The sequence below is a fragment of the Lagopus muta genome, chromosome 8 (genome assembly GCF_023343835.1).
Source record: "Lagopus muta isolate bLagMut1 chromosome 8, bLagMut1 primary, whole genome shotgun sequence".
Lineage (NCBI taxonomy): Eukaryota > Metazoa > Chordata > Aves > Galliformes > Phasianidae > Lagopus > Lagopus muta.
The window spans coordinates 28803182-28828611 of NC_064440.1; the positions used below are offsets into that span (position 1 = coordinate 28803182).

Genomic DNA, 25430 nt, shown 5'->3' on the forward strand with positions numbered 1-25430 from the left:
GCTTAAATTTTTACTTTCATATATGCGGAAACCAACCCTGTAAAATGACAATACTTCATTTTCTCAAAATAAATGTATTTGATGCGTTAATTAGCTTATGGAAGAAAGCAATTGGGAATGTTAACGTACCAAGCTGTTGTACACAGTTTTCCATCCGTCTTTAAGTCACGTAAAATCCTGATGAATGTTAGCGAAGCACGGCAAGTCTTCAGCTGACAGATTTCATCCTATCCTGTCCAAGCCTATGCCACCGGTCAACAGGAATTTCCACTCATCCTCGCTAATCTGCGGGAGAAATGCTGCTCTCAGAACTAACTAAATAAAATCTGATAGTTTTAATATGCTCCATAGGAAATCACCATGCTTATGGAATTTCTTAGACCAGTTGAAAAAGATTCCTACCTGAAGCAATTAGTGTCTGATTTTCAGTTAACAATGAATTTGAGGAACTGGAAAACTTAACATAAAAGCTGATTTTAAGAGGATTTAAATTTGCGTTTTTCAATTGGAGGAATGAGCAGTTTAAGACAACGTGAGATTTGTTCTTAATTCCCCACATTTTGAAGCAGAAAAAGCAAATAAACCCAAAACCCATCCTGGAAATACTTCATGGGACAACAAAGTTTGAAAACTTTTTACTATAATGCGAGTCCATCTATTGGTCTATTACCTGTCTCATTCTTTTTTCTCAAAACTTTGATGGCTTGAATTTTGTAAATGCAAGCAGCTTGTCCATAGCTCTGTCAGCTCTTGAAAGTATTCATTCTAATGCTTCCGTGATACTGTGAAACCACCGAGCAATATTAAGAAGTACTGCTTTGTGGATATTGAGGTTGAAGTGAGTATATTTCATCGTGAATTTAAAAAAAAGAAAGAAAAAAATCATAGTAAAAAAATATTTTGTAAAGAATTAGTAAAAACAAAATTCACGTTTGCTTTCAGCAATTCCTTGTAAAAAAATTAACAACGTTTAGCGCTTTAAGTGAAAATGACTTATTTCTTAAATTGCCTCTCACAATTCATTTTTATACGATTTTAGAATTCGGAATATGTTAGAGTAAAATTTTGTAAAACCTTAACCTTAAGAATAGTATAGGCAGGCTTAAGTTTTAATAACATCCAGAAAAGTTATTATCATCTTGGACGGTTTTGCCACGCCCGTTTGCGACAAATTTATTTTATTCTAGAGAATCTTTTTCGCTTCTCGTGATTGCTTATTAAACTCAAACAACAAAATTCTGGATTAAATATTACTATTATGTATACGCTTATTTTCCTATTTTATCCTTTCACTTCTTATGGCTGGTTGTTTGAGCGTGAGGATTATTTTTAATTACTTACCATTTTGTCGTATTTCAGGAGATTCACAGTTAGACAAAAAGAGAAGAGCAGCTTGTCCAGTGTGTGTCCACTGTCACACAGTGAGCAACAGACATTGATGTAAAAAGAGTAAATGAAATGATCCTTAAGAATCTTCAACCTACAGTTGTCAGGAAAAGAACCATTCTTCCATTAATATCATGCTTAAGACCTGTGCATTTTTGAAACCTGATACAAATAAATTAGATCCCCTTACTTGTAAGAAACTCTCTGGTCAATTAGCCTCAAAAGAATCATTAAATTGGGGTACTGATTTCTGACCAAAATAACAAAAACCAAAATTATGACTCCCCGACACATTTTGCCAAAAAAACGAGTGGTCTCCTTTTGGAGTGGTGAAAAGAACAACGATCTTAAGATTCATTATGAACACAAATACCACCGCTCAAATCCAAGCCGCTGACTTTTGATCACCTTCTGTAATCCATTTCCTATTCTACAGATGCTATAATTGCAAATATATGAAAAACTTATGACTGTAAATTATTTTCTTTAAATAAAATAAACAAGGAATCCATCTATGCAGTTTTATCAGTCATCATTTCACGAAGAATTACGTTAGAACAGCCAAAAAGAAATGAAAAACCTATACAGATGGTTAGAAACCGAGCATCTGCATTCATACAATTATGTCAAACACAGAAAGAATGAAGAAAAATATAAAAATCTCAGAGCATGTAGTAGCAAATACCACCTGATTAGTGGAGATGACCCAGGAAAAAAATCCCATGTGAATTATTAACTGACAGAATTTTCTGTGCCTTGGCAGGTCTGCCTTTTTATGTCTTTGATGGGCAAAGCTGTGTAAATGAGCTTACACCGATCGTGCCCTGGGAATGCACACTGTCAGCTGGAATTCGGGTCCCGCATCTTCCGATTTCTGCTAGCACAAAGTTTTTGTTTCAAATAAACTAAGTAAAAAACTTTTGTCCTATCGCTCGCTGACTTTGATTTAGGAACATAGGCGTGTGTGGCTGCTTTTTTGAGACAAGAACACGTAAGATTTAAAGTCAAAGGGATAGGTGTATAGAACGCAGACTGTCTTTTGGGAGAAGGATAAGTTGAACGTAATTTCAACTATGATAACAAAATATTAAGTCTGACTTGAACGCATAGAATTTTTTATAAAAATGGGTATGCTAACATTGAACTATACAGACCTTGACTAAATTCTAATGAAAAAATAACCTCCGTAACTCAGTACAACATTAAAACAAACGCTTTTACGTTAAGCGCTACCTCACCAGGAACCGTACCTTACTTGTACTTAGATGAAACACAGACTGCCACAGATAATTCAGAAATTGTAATCTGTAACACCAACTGTTTTTTCTGAAGTAGTTTCCCCTGTCTTTCATTCACTCAATGACCACGGAAGTACCTAAGCTAGAAAAGCAAAGCTCCGTGCATTTAATCCACAGATCTGGAGAAGCTGAAATATAATTTATTAATTGAATTGATGGAATACTGAAAAGATCTCTTAAGAAAATCTCAGTGTAGATAATTCACTTCAGTATTATATTTTGAAAAATCCTACTGCAACCTCAATCAATCACACTTAAAATAAATTCAGGGCTTGCTTTATTAGATCATTGAAGATTGCAGTTTCTCCCGTTCTCGTGAAGAAAAAATGGAAGAGGGAGGGACGACCAGCATACAAAACCGTAATCGAACAGTCCAACATTTGCTGGGTTAATAACTACTGCTTTTCCTACTCTACAGCCTAGGGCCCCGGACGCAAGACTTCATTCTCTTTTACCAGTTGCGTGAATGTTTCTTATCTGCTTTGGGAAGGCATACAAAGTCAATACATTAAATACAAAATTAAGGTGAGCGGACCATTTTAATCGCTCTGCTGCTTTGCAATTTCACACGTGGCTACAGTTATAATTACTAAATAAAATAGCGAAATATGATGCACTTGTATTATATCATGCCATTTTGTCTCTATGAAGAAATTGTCTTCCAGAAAAATATCCGGCAGATATATACAAGGAATGTTTCAGAACGTGACATTTTGCAGGACACGCTTGGCAGAAATGGCAATAACTTTTCTAGACTAACCGAAAATGTCACCAATTACAAATGGCAAATTATCCCTCTTACCTTGTTTGTAAATCTTCTGATTTCTCTGAGTTATCTATAGACATGGTGAAAAGGCTAATAAACCACATGAGAGAGTACTGATACATCGGCTCATTGTTGGCTAGATCGGTGATAGAAAAAAACAAGATCGATGAATGGACAGCAATAGGACGATAGCCCACACGAGTGGCATCAATCTTCTTTTCTGTTTCTTCAGCTACAGCTTGCTTTTCAGAAATCTTGTTAGCCAGAACCTTGGAAGAAGACAATATCTTAATAGCGGTTTCATCCTCAAAAATATTTCCTTCAAAAGCCAAAGGAACTTCTAAAATCTTGTCTTCTATTTCTTTTAGTTGCCTATGGTAAAATACAATTTTTTTTGCTTATTAAATTTGGCAATTTTCTGCTAGTTTTACAGAAGAAGGTTACACGAAAATTCTTGCCACGGTACGCAACTTACGTAAGAAAATTTTTTGTATCTGTTATTAAGGGTTGGCTTAAATTTCAGAAAAATTAAGCTAATTTCAGACTCCAAATAAACATTGCAAAGGGAGAACGTGTCACAACATTTTGAATGCTACACGTTTCATGCTTTGATCTGCGGGCAAAGATCCCTTCCGCATGTGCAATAATAGCAAATATAATGCACAGTGGGAAACAAAACCACTGTAAAACATCAACGTTTGTGAGGACAGCAAATCATGTTAATAACAACTTGAAAGGGACATGTAAAGACAGGAGACAGGATCAGGAGTTTGCTCTACGATGACACGTCCCCCTAACTTCTTCAATATTTTATTACAATCCCACAGATAGCAAACTGTGTCTGTGACAAAAAGCCATAAACGGTACGAGTAAGAGAAAGACCGTGCGTTCTGATCAGTCTAAAAGCCAAACAAGCTGAGTCTGGGCTCTCAAAAATCATGCTCTTGAATTTCCAGTTAAATCAGACCTAAATAATAGAACAATTAAAAAATGCCTCTGAAAAGTATTTCCAATGATTTTGATTTTCCTAAACTGCAATCTGCTTCTGTCCCTAGCAAGGGAAGTTATCTTCATACCTTTTATTTGCAGCCCCTTGAAGGATGAGGGCTTGTTTTTCTCCTTCAAGATCTGGTCTTTCTCTTGCAACTACTAATCCAAGAAGCTGATCTTGCATTCCTTCTGAAGTTATCATGAAATTCAATAGCGTTACCTGTTAGAAGGAAGATGTTTTGAGAATTGATCATATAGAATTAAAATGCTTCCTCATTTGCAGGATGAGGATTGCATAATGATGCGTTATACGAAAATTGGATGGTAAATGAATAGCAGATGAGAGTTTAAGATCGTGTACCGGAAAGTTAGCGCTTGAAATTACACTGAAACTCTAAGGCTTCAAGTGACCGGTTCACGTAACGTAAATGAACGCTTGCACATAAAAAAAGGATCTTCCCTTTCGATACCTTTAGCCTTCAAGTAGCTTTTTCAGAGAGATTTATACGAATGGAAGATTCATATTAATGCACAAGTTCTGTAAATACATTGGTTCATGTTTGTTTTCCAGATCTGTTCAATCTGAACATCCCACTGCAGAAGGGATGCCGACACAGTATTTTAGAAAAATACAAATACAGATCACTTTTTAGAATTTTAAAAAACTTCTTACTACTTCATAATCAGTCTTTGCAATTTTCATCAAGTAAGTGGAAACACAGATGCTGGAGTTAACTTTTAGTTGACGCTGCTCCAGCAATATACACTTTCCCCCCCTTAATTGTCCTGTTCTCATGTAGTTTGCAGTTTTCTCTTGAGAAAATCAGTAATTAAAAAAAAAAAAAAAAAAAAAAAAAAAGACATTTTAAAAACTTGTTCACTAAAAGAATTTCTGTACCATAACATATTTATAACTGACTCAATAAATGATGTGCTCCAGCTGAACAAGCAAAAAACATATAATGTTTTGTATGAAAAAGGTAAAAAATACATTACCACTAGAGACTGGAAAATCCTTGATGTGCATAATTCAAAACCAAGAAAATCAACTCACTGATTAAAGTCTCTGCTAGAAGGAACTATCCTGTAAGACTATAGGTTCTCTCTGGGCTTTTTTGGTAGGTACGGATGATCATTAGCTTGTATTTCCAAAAAAACGTTCACCTGAACCTTGGGATTAGTGATGATACAAAATACCCGTACAGTCAATTTGTCTTAATCTTCTTGCACTATTAGTAGGAAAAGTTGTCAATTCTTTTTTCTATGAGCTTCGCTTGCCAAGTTAGTAGAGATAGTATTCTCATTTTCTTAAAATACAACATTAATAGATATTCCTTACACCACACCTCATTTGGGGCTCTTTCACTGCTTTTTTTAAACGGGAATTTTGAGAGAAAGTTCAGTTGTACGTGACTCTAAGAATCATTATGATCTTCACAAGCATCACGGCCTACTTTCTTCCCCCATCTTCTCTAGAATTTTAATACTGGTAAACCAATACATAATGTATAGAGGGATCTAAATATACAGATTATATAGATCTAAAGGTTATAAGCAGCAGGAACATTTCAGAAGCTCAATTTCTCTTCTTCAAAGCAAAAAGTTTGCTACGAGCAGCTCTGAGGTAATTTTCGATCGGAGCGGCTACGCTCTGAAAAGTTGGCTGGCTCGGATACCTGAATCTTTGAGGACTAAGTGCAAATGTTAAGATCTGCATTCCTCCTTATCCTCAGAGGGCCGTAATGATGTTTTTAATGCACGTGAATAGACAGCATTCCTAGAGCTGAAAATCATGAGGTTTTTTAGTGCTTTTTGAATTACACAATTTCTAATAAATAATCTTACAAATGCAGGAAAGATACTCTGGATGACTAATAACTGCAAATATATCTCTGTACTGCAAATACGTTTTATGTGTGTCTTTGAAGGCTTCGCTATATAAGACATCAGAATTCATTATGATCATTTCTATGAAATACGATAGCCCTATCAATAAGAATTTTCTCTGGACTCTTTTTCCATTAGCTACTACCAGAGCGACCTTCGGGATAATCACAGCAAAGGGTGTTACAATTACGTTCAGACAAGGTTACTTAGATATTACTTTTTTGTCTTCTTCTCCCTGTGTCAATTGCTGATTGACAACTAGAAGATTTTAATTCTATTAACTATCAGCAATTCTTATGAAATAATTTTCATACAATTCTAAATACATACATACTGGTCTAAGAGTACATCTTTCGTAAGCTCTCTTTCCTGTTATATTTCAACTTTTTTTCTTTTTCCTGAACCTGACAGTAATTATCTTTTTTGATAAAAGAACTGAACAAAAGTTATTCCCTTTCATTCATTTTTGTGCTTTTTTCCCCCACTTTCAGTACTCCTTCGCAGTTGAAACTTAACTTAGCCTTCCGCATTGCTGAATATCATGTTTACAAAGCTTGACTCAAAGATTCTGTGTTCCAGTACAGCCTTTAGCCAAAGTACCTATTTGCAACATTTTTCAATTAAAAACTCTTTAAAAGGAACGATGAAGAAAAAGTGCAATACTTCTCTCAAGTAATGTTAAGATGAAAAACCCACCCGTTTTATTCTTGAAAGCAGAAAAATGCTTTTTTTTGTTCCTCAAATATAAAAATTATTTCCCGATTTTAGCATTTGTTAAGAATTATTATTATTATATCTTTCATAAAGGAGGCGCAATGTCAGAAATTACCTGTACTACAAAATAGAATCTTGAATATGAAAGTCTAATTAGAGTTTGCATGTCATGCAAATGTTATATTAAATCCCTGAATACGCTTTTGTAATAAAGGTTACTGAGAGCATCAAGAGATATAGACTGGAAAAGGTGTTAGAATAAATCAACAGTTTCTTAGAGTATGAAAATACATTGTTATTGGAATGTGATGTATTAGATACGAGATACAACACTGGTCTTCCAGCAGTGCCGAAAAGAAAACAAAATTGTAAGTGAGGAAGACTCAACAAATGCCGGAAAATCTTCCCCACTGTAGTCAAGGAATCGCTCGAGTTAAAACAGAGTTATACTTCCAAAATTCTCACCTTGGCAGATATTTCAGGAAGATAGTGTGGATTTCTCAGCATAGTTGTAGTATAAATGCGGAATTTGGGAGCGTACTCAATAGTGGAGTCTCCGAGGCAAATGCATATTCTTCCTGACCGCTTAAATGTCTGTTTGAGCAACAGTGGCTCTAGAAGAGGATCCAGTTCTTCTCCGATATTCCCTAGAAGCATTTCAACATAACATAGGCATTAGTAGGGCCGTCTCGGCATTTATACTATTTATACTACTTAATGTATAGTATTGTCTTCCGCAATTTGTAAGCAATGCACAAAAAGTGAAAATATCAATTGGGCAAAACTTACATATCTAATTAACGTTTCTTAGAGCATTCGGCCAAATGAAAACCAAATTAAAAAACTGAATTTTTACTTTTTTTTTTCCTAATATTATATCTATTTTCAAACAAGCAGCTGAATCTCCTATTATTGCTGCCGATGGATTAGAACAGCAGTTTAAAATTACCATCTTAAAAAGGGACGTAACAACAAATCATACGCCACGTGCCACTGAAAGAAATCACTTCGAGTATCCCTGCCTTCTTGTCTCAATGCAAGACTTCAAGAATATCAAAATTGAAAGAGAAATAACAGAGAATAAACAATCTATTTCTTTACTGGAGCTCCAGTTACCCAATTGAAATTAGCTGTGATTATCATTACGTATTCTATTAACTAACTCGTTTATGTTTGAGGGTACAACAGTACGGCAGCTGCAGTAAAATTACCAAATCTGGGAATCATTAAATTATCACAGCCTAGTGCTCAAGTAATTCATACTCTTAAAAGGTCATAAATAGAAACAACATTACTTTTTAGAAGTCATATGATTGTAACATGAAAACAAAGATAGTTCTTGCAGAGCAATTAAAAGATACCAATTAAACTGAGGATTAGAATCATTTTCTCCTAAGAATTAGCTTACAACCTATATTGAGGACATCAACGATGATAGTTAAAATTTGACACCAGAGTTCCATTGTGCCCTCTCCATGTTTTCCTGTAATTTACACTTTCATTATTCAATAACTTACCAGGACTGTCAAACTGAATGCAGTTTTCCAGTGTTCTAACAAACTGAGGGTCGCTGAGCTTGATCACGTGCAAGCTATTGACTTTTTCCATATTCTTTATCCATTTATTTGCTTGACCCTGAGGATCTATCATAAGAGGCCATCTTCTCGCATTTCTGAAGGGAAAAGTACACATTTAAAGGCTGAAACATAAGCTCTTAACTGTTACCTCAAAGTCGTTTTTAAGGCAGTGTATTTTCTTTTTTCATTAAAACAAAAGCTTGCAAGTCCAAAATCCTACTAGGTACATGCTCAGCTGTAATCTTGAGCGGATTAAGAGGAAATGTGAAACTTCAAGTTATTTGCTCGCAAAAAATAACTTTCCACTTTCAAAAAAAGTTCTTAGAATAATAATTCTTAAATCCTAGAAAGATTAATCTCATTAAATTTTATAATTCTTTCAAACTAAAAGATCACTGTAAGTTTGGAAATTCTGAACAGCTTTAATGTTGTAGACTTAAGTTAGCATTGCCAAGTGAACGAATGGAATTTTTGATGCAACAGGTGACTTATACTTCAAGGTATCATCTTTTAAACCTAATCCTAAAGCACAATCGACATGCAAAACGTCTCAATGTTATTTTTGCCAGAGCTAATTACTACTTTATGTGGTTTTTTTGCAGCATTCTTTACCACATGTAGGTACGCTGACTCTAATAACAGTCAAACACGGATGGTCTCCATCGCTGTTGAAACCATTTTTAATGGACAAAAATGCACAAGCAATACCATGTATGTTTCAAAAAAACCTCCAAATAGCTCTCAAATTCTACCTTTAAAAAAAAAAAAAAAAAAAAAAAAAAGTGTTTATCGTTATAAAAACCTCAAGTTGCATTTTTATATTGCTCTTGAGGTCCTAAAAAAAATGTAGGCACACACATATAACGACAAGCATAACGTACTTTCAACCTGAGCTAAACTTATCTGATTTTTCAAAATTGCGAGCCATCGTTATTTAGTTTTAAAATGCTAATCATCTTCTCATCAGTTCAAAGGGAATTTTGATCAAAGCTTTATAAAAGTGATGGGAGGGGATGTACTGTGGAAGTGGTGGATTCATTAACATTTGTCAACTTTGGAGCTTAGGTGATCGAATTATTAATATGGTAATTGCTTACAAAGTTACATGCTGCATTCATAATCCCAGCACGCCTCCACAAACTTCGATAAAAAGTTTCACTGCCAGACGTACGATCAATTCTAATTTTTAAGTGGGAAAAATACATTGAGGTTTTTAGCTAGTGAATTATTCCTTGACATCTGTTTAGTTTTGTACTCACAGCACCTGCCTAATTACCAAAGCTGAATTATTAACTGCACATCTACGTTTCGAAACGTTAGCTTAATATACATTAGCTAAGTGTGAAAACGTTTGCTCTGCACTAAAAGAAGTATCCGACCACCAGCATTGCACAACATCGGCCTCCTCAAACAGTGACAAGAATTTTCATGTAAACGATAACAAAAATGAAAAGATTTATATCAGCAAGTTCATGAGATGCAATATTGCAGAAAAGATGTAAAGTATGTTTTACATAAGTATCAACTAACAGGCTTGCCAGCCACTAACCTGGTTCTAAGAAGCTTTTATTCTTTGTATGGAAAATACAGAGCAACACATGTGAAACGAAGTATATGGGGTAACAATCACAAAGAGAACACCAGTCAAAACAAGGTGAACTCAGCTTCAGTTGCCCGAAGAAGAAAACCCAGTAGCTGGAAATTGGTAGCTACATGCTGGCAAGCATACTGGACAGAAGCGAGAGGTGCTTCATTGAGTCATAACGGGCCTGGATGTTACATCATTTGGCAAAATACTGTCTGTAGACAAGCAGGTGAGATCTATAGCATCTCCTTATCATTTCCATATAGGAAAAAAGTAAGTTATCCTCACAGAAGGATTTACAAAATAGCCTCCATTAGCCCTGCAGAAACACCCCTTGGTAGTAACAGACAGCACATTTATTTTAAATTAACAGAGCTTTAGTTTTTGAAGGATGATTACTTTCGTATCTACTGATTATACTATGAGCATAGAATTCTATTCTTTCACTTCTTGCATCGTTCATGAATTCAAAATAGGATAAAGCCAAGCTTTAGAACAGAATGTTCATCACTTTGTATTTCTTCTGCGAATAGCTTCTGTTTAATCAACCCGCTACAAAGAACCGATCAACAAAAAAGCGCTGTCATAAATACCTGAAATATATATTAATTTGAAGGTGAATATCATTTTGGGATTTTTTTTTAATCCTGTGTTTATGCATGTATGGAGACGTCCAAAGCATGGATGAGGTGCTTTAGAACATCTTCAACTGAAGAGTAACCCCGTACGCAGCACGTCTGTGAAATATCATTGCTTTTGGTATCGTTACAGCAATCCAGAGGAGTTTAAAAAGAGGAGAGGGAATTCACAGATTTAAAATCTTCACATTATGAAGTTGAAGGGTATTATTAGTATTTCTTCAATTGAAACATCACAGTCATTTATTTATTATATAACTCTGCTTGTTAAACCAGCTATACAGTTTAAACGTATGCAGTAGAAAACCGTCTACACAGGTAGTTAACAGACAAGCATGTTGTAAGAAAGCAATTAAAAACAACCATGCTTTTGAAGATTTGTTTTACTTACGAGATAATGATGTCGTTATCAGTAGAAAATGTGTCAGAGGGTAACCCAGCAATATTCCAAGCTCTGATTTTCACTGGCTCTCCCAAGGTAGTTGTTCAGGAAAAATCATCAGAACAAGGAATGTTTCTTGCTTGACACAGAAACGTCCACTCTTTGGTTTGCATCTAGATGAGAAAAGCAGCAAATATTAACTGAAGTTCTGCCTCTTTACAATATTTCCACAACTATTAAAAACATAATTTTCAACGCATTTCCTGTACTACATGCTACAGGCAAGAGCAGTATACCTCCAAACAGAAAGAAACTCATGCTTCTGTACAGGATATCTAAAAATGTCACTAAAAATGCCTTTGTGTGTGATTTCTATACGTGAAACATAGGTATAATTGGTTAAAGGTGGCAATTTACACTTGCCAGGAATACATCTGAGAACACTTTACAATATTTCTCCAAAAATATTCCTACCTTCCCAGACACAAAGTGAGTTACTTGAAATGCACTTAAAAGAATAAAACAGAAAACTCTCAAAATTATGTACATGGGATGTGTAAAACCTGCTATTTATTTGCGCGATAAATACTTACAAAATGAACTCCCTCTATAGAGGATTTAAAACAGTAATATCGAAGTATCTGTATTATGAAGAAAACAATAGTTGGAAAAAGCAGCACAACATTTTCTTGAGAAAAATGGAGAAAATAATTACTTTGATTAAAAATGAGGGAAGGAAGAAGTAAAGTGAATTAAATTTAGATTATTAAAAAACACATGCATGAAGTTACAGGGCGCATTACTTTTCTGTAGCTGGATGTAAATGCTCCTAGGTAAGCTACGATTCCTGACAAAATAAGTATATCTCCAGTCAAACTGATGTACTGCCTTGCCAGCTCCAAAGCGGTCTCATTCCAATGAGTTTTTTCACCACCGAGGCCTCCAATCAACTGCTCTGCTTGCTGCATTTTTTTGCAGCATAGTTCAACCTTAAGGGAAAAAGAAATGAAACTGATTATATTACATGATCGCTTGACAAATTAAAAAAAGTATTCACAATTAATTTCTCTTTGCAGGTGCTTTCTTACACAATTTCCTGAAACATAAAGAAAACGTCGATTTACAATTGAAATGCTTCGAAAGCAAAACCACTCTCGCTACCGGCACAGTGAAACCCATTAAATTTCAGCTGCCTTTTCATCTAAATTAAGAAAGACAACAAATATAAAACCCGCAATTCACTGCAATACACGATAGCTCCGTGTGCGATACGGAAAGTACTAAAGTCAACAAAACGATCTGTGTCGCAAAATAATCAAAAACACCTCAAAGAGATCGTTGTCTTACTGAAGTAGGTACATTATTTCCTATGAGAAAAACACAAACACACAATCTGCATTTCTGTTGTTGCAGGTTTTTATCTAAATCAGCTTTCTAATTTTTTTCCAAATTTTCCAATTTGATTTAACAGGTATTTAATCCAGCTCTGTTTGAGTTCTTTCTATCTAGTATGGACACATTTCAGGCAAAGGAGAAGATAAATTGGCTCAATTTTAAATTCTGATAGTATTCTTGTAACAAAACCTTATGACGTTGTATTACAAATCTTAAAAACATAAAATAAAAAACCATTGTCTAAAAGTTGTACGTCTCTGCACGCACAGTACCTCTGCAGTCAGAAACAGTTTACTATGAACACGCTAAAAATTGTTTTGGTACAAAAGGTGTAAATAAAACCTCAAATGTATTGGCCTGCAAGTTAACATTTAATCAAACCTGTTGAAACCGCTGAAAATTAACCACCTCCGAGGAAAGCAAATGTGAGTGAGGATGCAGGAGAGCTATGTCTGTAAATCAGGACATCTGCATTTTTCATTACTCTAAAGCATTCGTTCCCTATGATTTGTCCATTCAAATCTTCAAGATCTTATCACTGAAATAAAAAGATGTGAATCTACAAGTAAGACAGCACACAGGCAGTTAAAAGGAAAAATACCATTTGATAATGAAGTAAATTTCAAGTAACTGATGAAAAATCGGTGGAACAACAGTTCATATTTTGCATCGTGTACCTGATTTTCTAAGTCAGCCTTCTCCTGTTTCTTGGATTCCAGCGTCTGCTGGAGTACAACCACTTTATCCTAGACTTCTTTCAGGTCAGCTTGTCTCTTTCTTAGACCATCCATAGCAATCTTCAATTCTCCTTCAGCTTCATTCAACTTCAGCTTTTTGGGCACAACATTTTTTATCACTCTAAACAAAGTCAAAGAATAAATTGAACACCTGAAAAATGCACCCTCGTTCCAGAATTACTATCAAAAAAAGTTAATACAGGAAAGACGAAGGGAAATGTCAGCAACTCGGCAGCTATGCACTCTCCTGTTTTTCATTATTTGGTGGTATGAGAAGACAATTGGTGTTTGCTTCATTTACTTCATTACTTATTTCTGTGCTGCTACAGACTGACTTTGGCAGTTTCTGCAAAACTTTCTGTAATAACTAATACCTTAAAGTGAAAATGGTTATCCTTCTGAGCTGTATCTCATTTAGTCACAACTTAGAATCTATTACAGATGGATTTCTGCCACTGGAAACACATAAACAATTGTATTAAGTTACAGATACACTTAACACATGCAAAGAGCTAACCCACAAGGAAATTAATAGCTTTTCATATCCAAGGATGTATTTTCCTGTTTTGAAGACTCCAGTATTTTCTACCAATACTTCTATGAGGAGAGCACTGGAAGCAACACAAAATGGAAAACATACTGTTTATCTTTCCAAAAATGTAGCAAGACAAGGTGACAGAACGTCCCTATCTCACTATTCCATGAGTATTAACTTTGTAACTAATTAATCCTCTCTCTTACTTCTAAGTTGCATATCCTCTTCAAAGTCCACATTTGTAGTTAATTTTCTCTCAAAAAATAGGTCACCATAACTTCTGAAGTTGTTCTCAAATGCAGAACTACCAAGTATGCATTTCCTAATATTTTAGCCAACGACTACCATTCTAACGCTACTTACCATGACTCAAATTTCAGATTGACCTTAGTCACCCAGTGGTGATTTACTGTTGAATGTGGGTTCCAAATATTTGCGAGTAAGAAACATCATCAAAGCTACGTATATTTTTCAGCACAACAAAAACAATTTAATAAGGATACGTAAGGTATCTTCGGGGCTCGATATGGTCAGAAACTTCTAAAGACATTTCAATAATACCTCTGTTTGCTATGTGCAACACTCCAAAAAGGTTAACTTTATTTGCTAACTGAATAAGCATCACTCCTGTGCCTTCTCAGAAAAATCTAGAACTGAAAATCATGTTATACACCTTAACATCAGATATCTTCTACGAATGAATGTTTTTGACTGCTTATTTGCACAAATCTTGCATCGGTAAGAAGTAGTATCAAATTTCCTTTAGCGTAAATACAAACTCACTTCTTCAACAAAGTTTATTTTAATTACTATTTTTACACATACTTACTTATCATAAACATCCATGGCTATGACCCATTTGCATAGACCCACTGCTGCTGTGGAAGCATTTCGAATCTTGTCTGGTACAAACTCAGGATTTGTAAGATTCTGTTCTCTTATGGTAGCCATGTAAGCTGGGGGAATGTTATCCTTGTCATATTCATGAAGGGACTGAAGAAATCTTATGTCACCCAGAAGTCTCTTAGACGGGCCCCAGAAATCCTCACTTTTTCTTTCAGAACCTGTTGGATCAGGAATCCTATCTGCCTTGATACCTTTAAAGATGCACATGGCCTCCATTACAAGCTTGACAACAGCAGGAGGACTCTTCAAGGACTTAACCACTGTAATATCCTTACAAACATAAAAGCGAATAAAACAAAACAAAGTAAAACATCCAACTTTTAGAACTCTGAACATTTGTTTGAATTAATTCCTCTGTTACAGTAGAAATAATAAGCCTTTTTCTATCAAGATAATATTTTTCCACATACACCTACTATTTTCAAACTCGATAATTTGAAACACATTACGATTCCAAAAGCTTGTGTATTTCTCACGTATATATAGCTCACTTTCATTCTGAAAAAAAAAAAAAAAAATTTTCACCCCCCACTCTACTTCTCTCTTTGAAGTGCTCTGGAGTTCAAATTAACATTGCCTTCTCAACAAAAAGACATGAAAGCTAGTTAACAGTCAATATGGAGGAGTAAAAAAAGTCTAATCTGTAGCTCATTTTTATAGCTAATTTCTGCCCCTGAATCAGCAGTGGGCATTGCACTTCAGTCACGGAGTTCAGACGTTCTACCGCTAACCTTCGGTTCAGGCTCTGTAACAGTATTTCCAAACTTACAGAATCAATTCAGCAGTGGCTTAATAGATTTGGGATAACACAAGGCAAAACTGTCTCCAACCATAGTGCTCTCCAAGTACTGAATTAAATCAATTAGTACTCTGGTCAGTTATTAAACCTCCAGAATGAACTGAAGGAGGAGAGAAGTAACTAAGAAAAATGCTGCATCATGCAAAGAAAAATTTCCAATTTCTAATATTAATAAGCAATGTTTAAAATGCATATGTGTAAGCATAACGCAAAAGAACAGAATAATTCTACAAATGCAAACACAGACAATTAAACAGAAGGTTAGTGAACTAAAGATTTATGTAACATCATCCTTCTCAAAGACTAGCTCTGCATGGAAATTCAAGTACTCTTTCTAACAGCCTTTCTCAGAAAATAATGTGCTTAAAACATCAATGGTGTTCTAGACTCACAATTATCTTGCCAATTGGTGCTAGATTTTGACAGTTCACCAAGGTTTTACTTAGTTTTGTTTTTGAGTTCTAAGACCTTGGCAATTTGGATAGAAAGACGTATCTTCTACGCTCTGGAAATCTCTACTCATGCCACAGAAACACAGAAATGATAAGACTGGATGAAAATAGAAAGAAAATAACAACAGTTAATGGAGCTTTAAGCTTTGTTTTAAGAACAACTGTAACCGTGCAAGTGTTCAAATGAGAGAAAGGACAGCAGATAAATAAAGCCAGGGAATTTCACTGAGGCAGTCAGAACAAAGGCTGATAGAAACTGCAGGGAAGGAAGTCTAAGAGAACCAAAGACCAAAGTTAGCCATTCCATAAAATAAAATTAAGGACAAAATACAAGGAAACTTGATGAGGGTTTTAAGTAGAGTAAAATACTATTTTAAAGACTAAATGCAAACTAAAAGCAACTAAAAGCAACGTGAAGTGTAAGAAACTTCATGTAAGTGTGAGAATAACTGTAAGAAAAGCAAGAGAACTGCCGTTTTCTGAAAAGAGGGAGATATCGGTATGTAATAAAGCTCTCTGTAACTGGGACGATGACAAATGACAAGCGCACTCTATCAAAAGTGTTTACCAAAACAGGCAGATTATAGCTCCAGAAATGCAGTATTTTCATTAATGAATGAACAACAGAAAAAAAAAGTTATACTAATTTCATAGTACTCTAAAAAAGGTACTTAGTAGTGCATTTAGGCACACGGGCTTGTGGGCAGCGTTTGCTGTCAGCAGAGTTAAGGGTGAATCAGAAAGTCTGGCGTAAGTGCTATAAGCTCCCCTACATGCACTTTTTTTTTTGTTTTTGTCATGCTACTTAATTACGTCTTGAGGAAAAACCTCTTACTCCCCCACCCTCCCCCTGAAGTTCCTACTTCTTTTTTTACTTCTCTTATAATAAACCTTTTTTGATACACTGGGCAGTTAAAGAAGCTGAGGAATTACTTAATTGGCCTTCAAAGCCACGTTCCCATTTCGTTATTCACAAATACGCAACAGCCTTGATGAGCCTAAGAAGTCATTTACTATTTTCATAAACCATGCCAAAGATCTGACAATGACCTAATCTGAAACTTTTGATAGCAACAGTAGCTATAGATAACAAAACATTTGCTTTCACGTAAGATTTCCTCAAAGTATTCGAAAATCCTGTTTCTCACAACAGCGGAAGCACACAGTCCACCCTCACTTTTGCAGTCTGGGAAACTTCCTCTCACCCCACCACGAGCGAGGCAAAACTGGATATCCATAAAACTACAAGTTGACCGCTTCCAGTCCCAATATCATACTCCCTTAACACAAGGAAACACATAATCTCAATTCCTAGACTCCAAAAGACTAAATCTAAAAATATTACTTGACAGGCAGAATAGTTATGAATAAGAAAGTTAAAAGTATACGCATTTTTTCTAACTTCTAGCTAAGGCAAAATACACTTACAGCTATGAATTTTGAAATGTCTAGTATAATATTTGATCAGTCCGCAAAAACAGTCTTACTGTATTTTTGCTACAAAATACAGCGATGCTTTCTTTTTAAAAGCAAAAAAAAAAAAAAAAAAAAGCTTACAATTAAAAAAAAAGGTTAGTATAATGTAAACTCTGCAAAGTAGATATTCCATGCTTATGTTTCTCACAGTACCTCTCTAGTGCATAAATACACACAGTTAGATGTACCTGTGCAGTAAGAGTGTCAAGAGCAGCCAGAGCAACTTCTAAATAAGGCATTGCTTCACTTAAGTCAGCATCACATTCGTCTTTGATGGCTTTGGAAGCCATAGCTTGCTCATTTGCCACTGCTTCATCAGCTTTCACAGTTTTTTCAGTTTTGGCTACTTCTGAGGATTCTTTTTGAATAACCACCATCATCTCATCGACCTGTGTGCTGGCTTCCTGTAGCTGAGGCTGCAAAGGCTTCCAGCTCAGACTGCATCAAGGTGATTTGAGATGTAGAAGAGTTCAGTTTCTCCAAGCCAACTTCGTATCTTCTTTTCATTTCCATCACCTTACTGAAAATAAATAGCACTTTATCACAAAAACATTTTATCAGTACTTGACCACTGCATTCACTAGGGCTCATTCCCCAAATTTCTCAGTACATCAAGTAATCAAATACTCTACCACGCTTGTTTTATTCGCTCAACAAATAATGAATGAACGTAAAAGGAATTGCTTGAGCCACAGTTTTTAACTGCTCCACTATGCATACACAGAGATTGGTTTATAGATAAATCTATTATCACTGCAAGGTAAGTGAGCAGTTATTAAGGTACTGCCAACAAAGTGCCAAGAACTGCAAAAATCACGATGGAGTAGTTAAGAGAAAAGAGAAGAGGGAAGAGGTGAGGCTGGAATGGAATTAGTATAAACGAGGAAATCCTTTTATTAGTACAATGTGACACAGCAATTTTTTAGATGAACTTCAGAACTTATCTTAATTGACATGCCAATGTCCAATCAGTTGGAACAAAAGGGAAGCAGAAGAACATCCTCTCACCAGCCAGGAACATACAGTACAGCTGCACAAATGTGCAGAAACCCTTTCTGAAGAAGCTCAACACAACCGTAACTCACTAGCAAGACCGTGGCACCTAGCAACTCAGAAGCTGGTTTCCCACATATCTTTCTTGCAGCCTCCAATGAATCTCAGAGGAAACAGCATGTATTAATTATTACAATTTCAATTATGTTTTAATTTACTAGAAACGATCCATTGTTTTGTTCAGATTAGCTATAGAAGATAAAAAAGATAATACTTTTTGTGAACTTGTGCTCTGTTAGTAAAGGATGCTTCATTGATCCTTACATGCTCTTCTTTCGAAGCAGAATTTTAAAAGTGGAGATCAATTCCAAGTACGAAGTAGGTGTAACATAGTTGTGTCTCTGAAGCTCCGCGTGGTATAAATCAGATAAAACAGTGGTAGATGTATGAAAGCTTTTACACATATCAATACACCCACTGCGAGTTTCTTCTGACATTTCAACATCTTCCAAGGGAGAGGCAACTGCTTCCTATGCATCTTCAGGCCACGTCTATGACAAATGGATCAACACTTCTCTTACTCAGAGATATAAATAAACCTTATATTATAGACTTATAGACTTATAAATATCAAAACACTTTATAAAAAAAAAAATCTTTATCCCATTTCATAGATGAAGATACCGAGACATAAAGAATCGGCCTGCATTATCATTATAATAACATAACTAGAAAGAACTCAAATACCTAGAGATTTAGTTCAAGCCTCCTGTCAAATCTCATCTCAAGGAAACATTGTTACCAAAAGGAAAATCTCACATTTTCAATATGTCCGTATTGGTGTAAGATTGTTACTCTTCAAAAGAATTTTTAAAGTTAGACCAGGACCTTTTAAAACTTGATGGATTACATATTCTTTAAATCATGTATCTACAGTCTTTAGGATGTCATATGCAGAATACAGCCTTACTGCAGAGTAGGGAAAACTACTTGGTTTGTTTGTTTTTAACAGAGGTTGCAGTTTCAAACTTTTTTTTGGAGCACAGGTTCTGGTAGTCCTTGCAATAATAGAAAACAATTCCTTTTTAAAACTGTAATGTCTACAGTACTATGTTTTATTACAGTTAGGTTTATTCCATGTGTGTAAACAATTTAAAGCATGACACTAAAAAAATCCAAGGTATTTTTCGTTGCTATCTCAATCAGAATTACTTGCTAGAAAAATGTCTGAACTCATGTTTCTACTACACTTCCATGAGAAAAACAAGCCAAATAAAATTTTTCTTTTTACCTGAAACCAGTCTAGTGTGCAGCAGTTGACAAGAGCAGGAAATTTACGAAGGCGATTACGGAAAGCATCTCCAATTGGACTCATTGCCAGTACTATATGGAGTTGATCTCGGCAGCGATCAACAAACATGTTAAATAGAGCTATAGGACTACCATCAGTTTGTTTGGTCCTGTCCCTCTGGCGATCTATTTGATGCATTTGTTCACAAATTTCTTGTTTCTCATCTACTGCAAAAAGGTTTGGCTTCACCTGCATTTAGTAAGTTGTTAATATCTTCTAAAAATGACTCTTTTTTTATCTGCGTATCAGTGAACAAGAAAACTCCCTGCATTTCTGCTTCTGTAGATTTTCTTAGTATATCTTTCAAGTCTTTGTGCCATTCATTGGTACCGTAACTTTTAGTTATTTCAACCTGGAAAAGGCTGTACTCAGCCGTGTGGGCTGCTAATCGAGTAAGAGACTGTCGGCCACTACCTCCAACACCAACAAGGAGGGCATGGCTACGAGGCTGTTTCAGAATACGGGAAATTCTACAAATATGTTCTATAGCAAACTGGAACAAGACTAGCTGCATTGGCTTTTTGCTTAAGTTATTAAACTCTTCGAGGTGACTCTCTACAACTAATCTCAGCTGATCTGCATCAGTGATCTCTCTATATTTAGTGTCGTCTCTTTTAGGGTCATGAAAATCACAAAACATTAAGGTACGTAAGTCACCTTCCTCCACTCTGCCATCATTATTGGAGTCCAGATTCTGGAAAAGTTCATGAAAGTCTTCATGCAGGTCTTTATTCACAACTTCTTGGATAAATCCAACAAGCCAAGCCTGATCAGGATTATCTACCAAGCGATCATAATACACTCTAAGGACCTGTATGATCAGAACAGTTACATTGTAGTTTCTGCTTGTTTCTGCTGTTGAAATTTGTATTTATTTTAATAAAGATAAACCAAATAAAAATCAGAAAAAAAAAATCAGAATATAAATAATCTTAAACTTCAATCCATAGAAAAAATAGATATTTAGAGTCAGTTGGAACAGTCAAGCCCAGTATTATTACCTTGGAATGGAAGTAGAGATCTGTGTGGAAATACATACACATATGCATTTGCTATACATATTCTAATAAATACTATGTGTTTATTAATGTATAAATGTAAAAAAGGCTGCTGCAGATGAAGGAAGCCTTCTGATCTTTCTGCTACAAAAAGATAGGAGAAGTTACAGGTTTGTATTTCAAGAAAGAAAATGACAGTTGGGTAATAGGAACTTTTTTTAATGAAAAAGATGGTGAAGATTAGAAATAGATTTCCTGGAGTGCGTTGTACTTGTACTTATAGAAACGTAAGAAGCTTCTAGAAAAGCTTCTTCAAAATTTGCTATTGCTCCTTTCTTTATGTTATCCTGCTTTGAGAAAGGGTGATCAATGGGCTGAATGTCAAAGATGTCTTCCATCACTGATGCCAAATATTTTAAAAGCATAACAATTATAAACAACCTTGCATTCCTTTAATTCCAGAGGAAAAATAAAAAGCCAGAGAAGGGATGTTTCTAAGTTGCTCCTCTAAGGTGTCCATTCTACTATGATGGATGGGAAGCATTTGCTGAAGGCAGAAGGATTGGGAGTTTCTTCTAAAGGAAGGCCAGAAAAAAAAAACAAACAAACAAAATAGTAATAAAATAGGGATCAAACTTTAGATCGCCCAAATTTCCAGAGATCCAGGACTACTTGCTGTTCCTTTCACAACTGCTTTGTCTTTTTTTGTAGGGAGGAAGGAGGGAAGAAATTGAAATGACTGCGTAAGCATTCAAAGCAGCAACCAGAGGCCACATAATCACATGCAAGCGAATCAACGGTCAAGTTGCCTACAGAGATACGATTTGTATTGGCATAGAACCACTGAATGTTTTGGGTTGGAAGGGACCTCGAAGTTCCAACCCCCATGCCACAGGAGGACAGGGTTTCCAACCACTAAATCAGGCACTAGATCAGGTTGTCCAGGGTCCCATCCAACCTGGCCTTGAAAACCTTCAGGGATGGAGCATCTGCAACTTCTCTCACAACCTGTTCCAGCACTTCATCACGCTCTTGGTGAAAAATTTCCCCCTGACATTTAATCTAAATCTTCTTGTTTAAACCATTCCCCCTTGTCCTATCACTATCTAACCACGTAAAAAGTTGATTTCCCTCCTGTTTATAAGCTCCCTGAAAGTACTGGAAGGCTGCAATGAGGTCTCCCCACAGCCTTCTCTTATCCAGGCTGAATAAGCTCAAATCCCTGAGCCTGTCTTCATAGAAGAGATGCTCCAGCCTTCTGATAAATTTTGTGTCCCTTCTCTAGACCCATTCTAGAAGCTCCACATCTATCCTGAGGTAAGGATTCCACACTTGGACACAATATTCCAGACTGGGCCTCACAAGGGCAGAGTAGAGGAGCACAATCACCTCTCTTGCTCTGCTTGTCACCCCTCTTTTGGCCTTTTGGGCTACAAGAACACATATAGCACTACTGGCTCACATCCAGCACTTCATCCACCAGGACCGCTAAGTTCTTCTTGGCAGGTCTGCTCTCACAAAGTTCTTCTCCCAGACTGTATATGTATCTCAGACTTCCCTAACACAACTGCAACATCCCACGCTCCTATGAAACCCCTCTTCACACCTGTCTAGGTGCCCATGGATGACATCCCTTCCTTCTGTAATATCAACTGCCCCACTCAGGTTGCTGTTGTCTGCAAACTTGTTGAGGGTGCATAAAGATGTTGATGCACACCAGTCCCAGGAGTGATCCTTGGGGGACACTACTGGTCACCAGTCTCCACCTAGACATATTTGATTAAGTCTGCCCATTCAGGATATAAAAAACTTTGTCTCATGAATGTGATAGCAATTTACAGCTGCTAGGCAATAGGAAAAGGTATCACAAAAACATTGATAGTCAAATCGGCATCTTAAAATAACAGTAATAATAATAATAACAACAACAACAATAATTTCTTAGCATTATGTGATTTACCTCATGAACCCAGAGACATTTTATCATTTCTGTAGATTCTGTTGTTTCAGGCCTTGACAGGCAAACACCTTGAATAACACATGAAAAATCACGGCGATTGAACAAATAGTGTGATTTGGCTGGGGCAGGAAGTAGATTCTTCATAGCTTCTTTATATATACGCATGGTTCCATTAATAACTTGTGGAATCAGTTCTATAAATTGCGGTGGAAAGCTGTAACTGATAAGGTATAAAAGGTGGTAATTAATAAACAATACAATACATGCATACTTAGATTTACTCTTGAGTCACAGAATCACAGAATTGTAGGGGTTGGAAGGGACCTCCAGAGATCATTGAGTCCAACCCCACACAGATTTTTAAAACTAGTCCCTGCTAGTTTTAAAATTCTGTGCTTACAGAGTCATAAAATCATTATTTGAGCTGCAAGGGACCCTTCAAGGTCATCTAGTCCAATTCCCCCGCAATGAACAGGGACGCACACTAGTTCAAGGTGCTCAGAGCCTGGTTCAGACTGACCTAGAAGTGTCTCCAAGGAGGGGGCATTCCACTACCTCTCTGGGCAACCTCTTCCAGTGCCTCACCACTCTCACTGTAAAACCTTCTTCCTTATATCCAGTCTAAATCTCCCCTCTTTTAGTTTGAAGCCATTTCCCCTCATACTGTCTCAACAGACTCTGTTAAAAAGTCTGTCCCCTTCTTTCTTATAGACCCCATTCAGATCCTGGAATGCCACTATCAGGTCTCGCCACGGAACCTTCTTTTCTCCAGGCTAACAGTCCCAGCTCTCTTAGCCTATCTTCACAGGGAAGGTGTTCCATCCCTCAGATCATTTCTGTTGCGCTCCTGTGGATGTGCTCCAACAGGCCGACATCTCTCCTATACTGAGGACTCCACATCTGAATGCAGTACTCCAGGTGAGGTCCCACCAGCACAGAAAGGAGTTATACTTCCTCATGGGCCGCTTAAAAAATATCAGTTCCCTTGCTAGATTAAAAGATCAACCTTGTCTATGAATCAAAACTAGCAACCATGGAACACGCTGGAAAAATTGCCTAAGGTCAGACATAAGCAATTATACCCTTTCCTCCCCAGATTTTTACCCTAGATTTTTGCAACTAACAACGGCAACAGAAAAGTTGGTCTAACAGCCCTTGCTGTCTTCCTTCAATCTCCCTTCTCAAAGGGTCGGAAGCTGTCAAGCATCAACCTATTCTAGAAACAGGATATTACAATTTTCTAAGACTTAGCTGTTAGAATGGGTAGAAAAATGGACGTTGAATCAATAAAAATATATTTTAAAAAATCTAATAATACAATTTAAAATTATTCAGCAGTGAAAGACTGAAGAAAGAATAAACCTTGAACAACGGGAAATTTAAGAATAGATTCTGGTTCTGTTCTTTGAACAATTTCTAATCAAATTGTTTTTATACATCAAATAATACGGTACTACAGAGATGTCTCAACTAACTTAATTAGGCTCAGCTAATCTAGAACTCTGTTGGAAACTTCAGAAGAATAAGTTCGCTATTTTAGCATGATCACCAGCTCAGCTGAAGTAATGAATATAACAGAATGCAAAGGATATAAAAGATGTTCATTTCTTTACAACACAAAGTTCCTACAGATGTATATTTCAAATTTTCCCATAACGTAATTAAATTATTTTGATTTTTCTACATACAAAAAGATCTCTTACCATATAGTCAGATGCCAGCCTAAGATTCTTGAAAATATCGTGTACATGGATTCATCATCAAACTCATTAATGGTGATTTTATTGAAATGTCGCAAGAATCATGGTGTTACTGGGTTTCCACCGCCAACTATGTATTAGAAAGCAGTACTATTGTAAATGACAGAAGACGACAGAGTAAAACAGTAAAAGCCTAGCAATATTTTTTCAGTCTTCATCATTCATTCAGCTAGCAGTGCCACAACAAAAAGTACTGCACCAGGTCATAAACTTAATGAAAGCAACAGGCTAGCAAAAGTATTCATGGTATTCTCTTGCAGTAAATAGAATACAAAATAAAGACTGAAATGGTCAAGTTATAGACAGATAGACTTGAACTTATTTTAACCACACTTCTGTAGAAGAAGAAAGACTTTATCATAAACTTTACATGTACGTTCTTGATTTTGAAAGCATCTCCACGTAAAAAAGTTCGAGATAGGAACAAAGGTAGGTTTTACAGAAAAAGTGCCTCCAAAATTTGGCCAAAGTAAAAAATAATTTTGAAAAAGTAAGATGCGCAATTAAGCTGGGCTTTTCTTTCACAGTTTCCCTCTGTTCAGCTCCACAGACTAATTGTTTAGATAAAGTGCTTTGTGGTTGAACACTGCTGTCCTAGTTTCAGCTGGAAGTTGATTTTCTCTTTTTTCCTCATGATGTCCAGTATAATGCTATGTTTTGCCTTCAGGAGAAAATACAGTGTTGATAACATCAGTGTTTTAGCTGTTGCTGACCAGTGCTGCACAGAGTCAAGGACATTTCAGTTTCTCAGCTTTTCGTATCGTCCTACTACTGAGGGGGACTAAGGGAACACAAGAAGTTGGGAGGAGACAGAACCAGTATAGCTCACCTAAAACGGACAGAGG

General features: G+C 36.1%; 1 pseudogene; it reads right to left on the reverse strand.

The window, feature by feature from the left end:
- The window catches only part of LOC125696675 (dynein axonemal heavy chain 7-like), a 106693-nt pseudogene that overhangs the window by 16785 nt on the left and 64478 nt on the right, over positions 1-25430 (reverse strand).